Genomic DNA, 9,356 nt, shown 5'->3' on the forward strand with positions numbered 1-9,356 from the left:
ATCGATCCATTCTTATCTCCTTGTACCAAGCTCAACTCCAAATGGATCAAGGACCTCCACATAAAACCTGACACACTGAAACTAACTGAAAAAAAACTGGGGAAGACCCTGGAGGACATGGGCACAGGGGAAAAGTTCCTGAATAGAACACCAATAGCTTATGCTCTAAGATCAAGAATTGACAAATGGGAACTCATAAAACTACAAAGTTTCGTGCTCGCTTCGGCAGCACATATACTAAAATTGGAACGATACAGAGAAGATTAGCGTGGCCCCTGCGCAAGGATGACATGCAAATTTGTGAAGCGTTCCATATTTTTTAAAAAATCTTCACCAATCCTACACTAGATAGAGGGCTAATATCCAATATATATAAAGAACTCAAGAAGTTAGACTCCAGAAAACTGAACAACCCTATTAAAAAATGGAGTACAGAGTTAAAGAATTCTCACCTGAAGAACTTCGGATGGCGGAGAAGCATCTTAAAAAATGCTCAACTTCATTAGTCATTAGGGAAATGCAAATCAAAACAACCCTGAGATTTCATCTTACACCAGTCAGAATGGCTAAGATTAAAAATTCAGGAGACAGCATGTGTTGGAGAGGGTGTGGAGAAAGACGAACACTCCTCCACTGCTGGTGGGGTTGCAAATTGGTACAACCACTCTGGAAATCAGTCTGGCGGTTTCTCCGAAAACTGGGCACCTCACTTCCAGAAGATCCTGCTATACCACTCCTGGGCATATACCCAGAGGATTCCCCACCATGTAATAAGGATACATGCTCTACTATGTTCATAGCAGCCCTATTTATAATTGCCAGATGCTGGAAAGAACCCATGTATCCCTCAACAGAAGAGTGGATGCAAAAAATGTGGTATATCTACACAATGGAGTACTATTCAGCCATTAGAAACAATGAATTCATGAAATTCTTAGGCAAATGGATGGAGCTAGAGAACATCATACTAAGTGAGGTAACCCAGACTCAAAAGGTGAATTATGGTATGCACTCACTAATAATTGGATATTAACCTAGAAAACTGGAATACCCAAAACATAATCCACACATCAAATGAGGTACAAGAAGAAAGGAGGAGTGGCCCCTTGTTCTGGAAAGACTCAGTAAAGCAGTATTTGGCAAAACCAGAACGGGGAAGTGGGAAGGGGTGGGTGGGAGGACAGGGGAAGAGAAGGGGGCTTACGGGACTTTTGGGGAGTGGGGGGCTAGAAAAGGGGAAATCATCTGAAATGTAAATAAATTATATCAAATAAAAAAAATTTAAAAAAAAACTACAAAGTTTCTGTAAGGCAAAGGACACTGTCAAAAGGACAAAACATTAGCCAACAGACTGGGAAAGAATCTTCACCAACCCTAAATCCAACAGAGGGCTAATATCTAATATATACAAAGAACTCAAGAAAGTAGAACCCAGAGATCCAAATAACCCCATTAAAAAGTGGGGTATGGAGCTAAACAAAGAATTTTCACATGAAGAACTTCAGAGAGCTGAGAAACACCTTAAGAAATGTTCAACATCATTAATCATTAGGGAAATGCAAATCAAAACAATCCTGAGATTTCACCTCACACCAGTCAGAATGGCTAAGGTCAAAAACTCAGGAGACAGCAGGTGTTGGCGAGGATGTGGAGAAAGAGGAACACTCCTCCACTGCTGGTGGGATTGCAAGATGTTACAACCACTGTGGAAATCAGTCTGGCGGTTCCTCAGAAAACTGGGCATGTCACTTCCTGAGGACCCTGTTATACCACTACTGGGCATATATCCAGAGGATTCTTCAGCATGCAATAAGGACACATGCTCCACTATGTTCATAGCAGCCCTATTTGTAGTAGCCAGAAGCTGGAAAGAACCTAGATGTCCTTCAACGGAGGAATGGATACAAAAAATGTGGTATATTTACACAATGGAGTACTATTCAGCCATTAGAAACAATGAATTCATGAAATTCTTAGACAAATGGATGTAGCTGGAGAACATCATACTAAGTGAGGTAACCCAGTCTCAAAAGATCAATCATGGTATGCACTCACTGATAAGTGTATATTAGCCTAGAAACTTTGAATACCCAGGACATAATCCACAAATTAAATGATGTCCAAAAAGAATGGAGGAGTGGGCCCTGGTTCTGGAAAGACTCAGTGCAAGAGTATAGGGAAATTCCAGAACAGGAAAGTGGGAAGGGGTGGATGGAAGAATAGGGGGACGGAAGAGGGCTTATGGGACTTGCGGGGAGTGGGGACCCAGAAAAGGGGAAATCATTTGCAATGTAAATTAAAAAAATAAAATAAAATAAAAAATAAGAAAAAAAAAACTCAGGAGACAGCAGGTGTTGGCGAGGTTGTGGAGAAAGAGGAACACTCCTCCACTGCTGGTGGAACTGTAAGATGGTACAACCACTGTGGAAATCAGTCTGGTGGTTCCTCAGAAAACTGGACATGACACTTCCGGAGGACCCTGCTATACCTCTCCTGGGCATATACCCAAAGGATTCCCCAGCATGCAATAAAGACACATGCTCCATTATGTTCATAGCAGCCTTATTTATAATAGCCCGAAGCTGGAAAGAACCCAGATGTCCCTCAAAGGAGGAATGGATACAGAAAATGTGGTATATTTACACAATGGAATACTACTCAGCAATTAGAAACAATGAATTCACAAAATTTTTAGGCAAATGGTTTGATCTGGAAAATATCATCCTAAGTGAGGTAACCCAATCACAAAAGAATACACATGGAATGCAATCTCTGATAAGTGGATATTAATTAGCCCAGAAGCCCTGAATACCCAAGACACAAATCACATAACAAATGAATCCCATGAAGAAGTATGGAGAGGGTCTTGATCCTGAAAAGGATTGATCTAGCATTCGAGGGGAATATAAGGACAGAGAAAAGGGAGGGAGGTGATTGGAGAATGGATGGAGAGAAGAAGGTTTATGGGACACATGGGGAGGGGGGAATCTGGGAAAGGGGAAATCATTTAGAATGTAAACAAAGAATATAGAAAATAATTAATATTAAATTTAGAAAGAAAAAACAAAAAGAACAAATTCTCACAAAAAAAAAAAAGAATTCTACCAGCTTTTGATAGATGAATTTCACCAGTAATCTTCCAGTTGCTCCATACAGTAGTAAGAAACAATTCTAAATTCATTTTATGAAGCAAGTATTACTCTGATAGCCACACTAGATAAAGACTTCCTCAAATAGGCCAAACCTCTATCATGACCACAGTAACAAAAATTCTCAATAAAATACATCAAAAAGATCGTCTACCACAACTGAGATTCATCACAGCAATGCAAAGTAGTTTCAACATGTGTAATGCAATAAATCACATAAAATGATTTGTGGGCACAAACCACATGATCATCTCATTAGATACAGAAAAATTTAGAATGAAATCAAGCATCCCTTCATGATTAAGATTCTAGACAATCTAGAATATAGGAATACATATAAATATAAAAAAGCAATATATAACAAGCCAACATCATACTAAATGGAGAAAAACACAAAATGTTTCCACTAAAACTCAGAACCAGACAAGGATGTCCATTCTGCCTATCCCAGTTCTGTATGGTGTTTGAAGTCTTGGATAAAGCAGTAAACCAAGTGAAGGAAAGATAAAGGGGATACAGATAGGAAAGTAAGTCAACATTTTTTTATTTTACTGATATTATTCTATTCATTAAAGACTATCAGAAAACTTGTACATCTGATAAACATACTCAGCAAAGTAGCCATATAAAAGTTACTAAACAAAAGTCAATAGACCCTCTACATGCAAACAAAAAGCATATCAAGAAAGAAATCAAGAAAATAATTCCATGCACAATAGACTTCAAAAAATGTCTTGGAAAAAATCTTTCCAAGGGAGTAAATTTATATAATAGAAACTTTAAGGCATTGATGAAAAAAATAAAGACATCAGATGATGGAAAGATCTCCCAAGCTCATGGATTGGTAAGATTAATTTGGTGAAAAGTGAAATCTACAGATTCAACACAATCCCCATCAAAATTCCAATGCAGTTCTTCACAGAAATTGAAAAAATCATATATACTGAAATTTTATATTGCAGTCCAAAAAAATCTAGGCTGGCTAAATCAATTCTGAACAGTAAAGGCACTGGTTTTCCAATTATACCACAGAACAATGGTAATGAATATATAATACTCACATAAAAATAGACACATTGATCAATAGACTTGATCACACACATTGAACAGTAGAATTAATGACACAAATATAAGACCATCTGATTTTTTTAAGAAAGGGCCCAAAATACACACTAAAAGGAAAAGAACTTCAAGAAGAAACTGTCTGATCAAACTAGATAGCAACCTGGAGAAGAAGAAACTATATCCTTACCTCTCACCTTGAAACTCAATTTCAAACAGATAAGGACCTCAACATAAGGCATCACATAAATCTGATAAATGAGAAAGTAGGGAATACATTTCAACTTACAGGCATAAGAAATGACGTCCTGAACTGGACCCCAATAGTATAGGCATTGAGACCAACAATTGATAAATGAGACCCATGAAAGTAAGACCTTCTAACAAATGACACTATTTAAGTGAAGCTACAACATAAAGAATATAAAAATTCTTTACTAGCTATACATTTGGCAAAATGTTACTATCTAGAATATGAAGGAAAAAAAGAAATGAGGCATGGAACTTAACAGAGTTCTCAAAGAAAAACAAATGACTGAGAAATATTTTGAATATTCAACATCCTTACCCACCAGAAAATACAAACTAAAACCACTTTGACACTTCTGCCAAGAAAGCAGGTAGGTTAACTGTCAAACCTCTACCTTCTCTCCTTCAAATCTAATTCCCCAGTCTCATCCTTAACTGTGTAGCAGACCACCTGCTACAGTCTCCCCCTCCTTCTAGGATTAAAACTAAATATAAACAAAAAGCTTGTAAACTCATGGAAACTTTACTCTGTACTGAATAAAAAAAATGGATCAAGACAGAAATTAAGAAAGACTTCTTAGAATTAAATGAAAATGAATATCCAATATATTCAAACTTACAGAGTATAGTGAAGGCAATTTCAAGTACATAGCACTAAGTGCCTACATTTAAAAAAAAAAAATGGAGAGATCTCATACTAGCAACCTAACACATCTGAAAACTCTAGAAAAACAATCATACCCAAAATGAGTAAACAGCAAAAAATAAACTCAGAGCTGAAATCAATAAAATACAAAAAAACAAAAACACAAATCAATGGAATTGATTCTATAAGAAAATAAGATTGACAAACTCTTACCAAATTAAAAGGCAGAGAGAAAGAACGCCCAAATTAACAAAATTAGAAATGAAAAGGGGCCATAACAACAATGAGGAAACCCACGGAATCATAAGGACATACTTAAAAACCTGTACTCCACCAAGTGGAAAATCTAAAAAGGAAATCTAAAAGAAATACAATTGCCTCAATGTATAACATTTAACAAAGTTAAATCAAGATCAGATAAGTAATTTAAAGAGAACTTTAACAGTGAAATAGAAGCAGTCATTAAAATTCTTCCAACCAAAAAGTACAGGGCCATGTGGCTTTAGCACAGGATTCTAAGACTTTCAAAGTAGAATTAATTACAATACTCCTCAAATTATTCCATAAAACAAAAACAGTAGAAATATTACCAAACTCATTTTATGAGGCCATGGCTACCCTGATACCCAAACTACATAAAAATCCAACAAAGTGAATTACAGACCAGTTTTCCTGTAAATGTTCCCAAATCTTCAGCAAGCCTATAGCCAACACCAAATTAAATGTAGAGAAACCCAACGCAATTCCACTTAAATCAGGAATAAGACAAAGGTTGTCCACTCTCTCCATACCTATTCATTATAGAGCTTGACGTCTAGCTAGAGCAATAAGATAACTGAAGGAAAACAAGTGGGGGATATGGAAACAGTCAAAGTATTGTTATTTGCAAATGATATAATATACATAAGTAACCCTAAAAATTCCACCAGGAAACTCCTGCAGCTGATAAATACATTCATCAAAGTATCTGGATATAAAATTGACTCACAAAAATCAGTAACTCACCTATATACAAATGACAAATGGACTGAGAAATCAAGGAAACAACACCTTTTAAAATAACCTCAAATAATATAAAATATTTTGAAGTAACCCTCACCAAGCAAGCAAAAGACTCGTATATTGAAGAAAGAAATTGAAGAAGATATTAGAAGATGGAAAGATCTCTCATGTGTATGGATCTGTAGGATTAATATAGTGAAAATGGTGGTCCTACCAAAAGCAATCTACAGATTCAATGCAATTACCAGAATTCCAGCACAATTCTTCAGAGATCGTGAAAATGTACTTTTCAGCTTCCGATGAATATACCAAAAATCCAAATGTTTAAAACAATATTGAATAATAAATTCCTGGAGGTATCACCATCCCCAATTTTAAGTTGCACTACAATTTATAGAAATGCAAACTACACAATATTGATACATAAACAGGCATGCTGATCAATAGAACCAAACTGAAGACCTAGACATAAATCTGCACACCTATGAACAAATGGTTTTTAATAAAGAAGCCAGAAATAAACACTGGGAAAAAGTTTCTTCAACAAATGGTGTTGATCAAGCTGAACAGATGTATGCAGAAGAACTCAAATAGATCTATACTTATCACTGTGCACAAAACTCAACTCCAAGAATAGTTCAAAGACCTCAACACAAGGCCAGATACACTGAATCTAATTGCAATGAAATTGAGGAATAGCCTTGAACTCATTGGCACAGGAAAGGACTTTCTGAATAGAATACTGTTAACACAAGCACTAAAGCCAACAATAACAGACCTTATGAAACTGAAAAGCATCTGTGTGGAAAAGGGTACTGTCATTCAGACAAAGCAGCACCCTACAGAACGGGGAAAGATTTTTTACTTATAAAAATAACTTTTATTCCCCAGATGTAATTGTCATCTTAGAGACTTACTGCTAAATAAGCTGACCTTTTCTAGTTCTTTCTGAACTCTGCTTGGCTGGTTCAATTCAGCTGATCTGGCTCAAATCTCTCCAAGCTGACTTAATAAAACTGGCTTCTCTCAGCCTTGCTCTGCTTTAAAAAAAATGCCTCTGAACCCCATGAACTGGACTGCTCTGAATGGCTCTGCACTCAACTGAACTGCACTCACTGAATTGCCCTCCACTCTTGATTCACTCTGTGCTACTGTTAATTAGCCTCTGTTTCCTGTCACATGAGAGTTGAATATATCCTATCTCTGACTCATTCTGTCAAATCCTTCTCTGATTCATCCCTTTGTCTATCCCGCAATTAGATGTAACTTTCAAACTTGGTTGCTTCCTTCTACAAACTAACTTTAGGATTAAAGATATACACTAAGGCCATGTCAGTATTCCATTGAGAGGGATTAAAGATGTGTCATTCCAGCTGGATCACACACTCAAAGGGATGTGATCCCTTGCCAGAGCAGCCAAGTTGCTGGATTAAAATTCCTCTACACTTATTAATTGTACATCCCTTGACACCAAATGAAGTTTCCACAACTGGAATGTGTTACATCTAATTGAGTTGCTAACCAAATGGGTCCCATGGAAACTCAAACAACCCAGGTTAATGTAAAGACTATAGGTTAGTCTACACAAACTGAGAGCCAGACCCTACTCTTGAAGATACACCTACATAATTCATTGAACGTGAAGAAGTTAAGCCGGTACCTATACAGAGTCTTCAGTATATGTTATACTGTCTTTGGTACAGGAAGGTATTCTACACACTACCAAAAGAAAAACATGAACACAAATCATCCACAAACCTTTTGATCTAAAATGGCATCCTACCTGCAAGATACGTTAGGGCAATGATGGCAAAATGATGATCAATAATCTGAGACAAGATAGGCCAGGGACCTGGGGGAAAACCAAATACTCCTATTCTGCTAAAGAGATATAGCAATAAAATGACCCCTGATGACATTCTTCTATACTGCTAGAAAGGATCAACTTATTCAGCAGTAAGCCTCTGAGATGACAATTACATCAGCAGAATCAAAGTTATTTTTACAAGGCAAGATCACTGTCTTGATCACCTATCATCAAGCTTTTTCAATAATGATTACAGTTTTATATATCAATTATAAGAGATCAAAAGAAGTCAGACTTAGATAAGGAAAGGACTGGGAATAGATTACTAGATTGGAGACCATAGAACAAAGGTTAGAGTATTCTTTAAATCAGAATAAAGATTCTTAAGAAGAATAGAATCTGGAACTTAATAACAACTGCAAAAAAGTAGTTCCAGATGAGAAAAATCCACAAAGGCTTGAAAAATTATAATGGCAACCCATAGAGATACAATATACTGAATTAAAAATACAGATTCTGTTTAAAGAAGTCACCTTAGAACAATGTTATACAATGGCTTATATGTTTCATTTTGTAGATTTTAAATTTTTAAAATATATACATGTGTTAAAACATCAGAATTTCAAAGGGCTTCTGCCTTGAATTCTCAAAAGGCTGATTCTGAGATTGCACATTTATTAGAAGCAATGGCCATCTTGGAATGCCTTTGTAGATCGAAGTTGATGATGATTTGACATGTGTGTCCATTAGAATACAATAATATTTTAGATATTATGGCATGAAACATGTTACTGGCATATCTCACAATCCTACGGGACAAGCAGTTGTAGAGAGATCTAATCATATATTAAGAGAGATACTTAACATAGAAAAAGGGGGTTACAAAGACCCCAAAAGATAGATTACATAGAGTTTTACTGACTTTTAATGTTTTTAAATGCTAATGAACAAAAAGCAACAGCTGCTGAGAGACACTGGATTGTAGAAAAACCCTCTGAATTACAATGGCCTGTCCTACCTATTTTGAGGATGCCCTAACTTCAGAATGAAAAGCAGGAAATGTGTTGGGGAAAAGATTTTGTTTTTTGTTTCAAAAGGAGAAGAAAAGTTATAGATTCCATCAAAATTAACAAATATTACGTTTGGCTGAGGCAGCCCTCCTGAAGATCTATGAACTTCATAAAGGAAGAAACCAAGAACTACAAATCAGGTGAAGTATATGCTGATCCCTTTACATGGGAATATCTCTGAAATTGGATGAGACATAAATGCTTCCAGCCACGACTTCAGCTCAGCATAGCAAATAAATATTGTTGGCTATAGAGTCTTCAAGACTTGTCATGCCATTCTTCACTATGGCATGGATTAAAATTTATATTAGAGTTTGATTATATAGTCCAAACTAACTTATAAAGGAAGAGAGTGCCTTACCTATTCAAAG

At 36.2% G+C, this 9,356-nt stretch overlaps 1 non-coding gene across 1 annotated transcript; it reads left to right on the forward strand.

The window, feature by feature from the left end:
* The first annotated feature begins 213 nt into the window (after window positions 1-213).
* On the forward strand, window positions 214-320 carry LOC127679449 (U6 spliceosomal RNA). Its single transcript, XR_007976762.1, has one exon. It is a non-coding gene; the product is annotated as a U6 spliceosomal RNA (small nuclear RNA).
* Window positions 321-9,356: the final 9,036 nt, after the last annotated feature.

The sequence above is a fragment of the Apodemus sylvaticus genome, chromosome 2 (genome assembly GCF_947179515.1).
Source record: "Apodemus sylvaticus chromosome 2, mApoSyl1.1, whole genome shotgun sequence".
Taxonomy (NCBI): Eukaryota; Metazoa; Chordata; class Mammalia; order Rodentia; family Muridae; genus Apodemus; species Apodemus sylvaticus.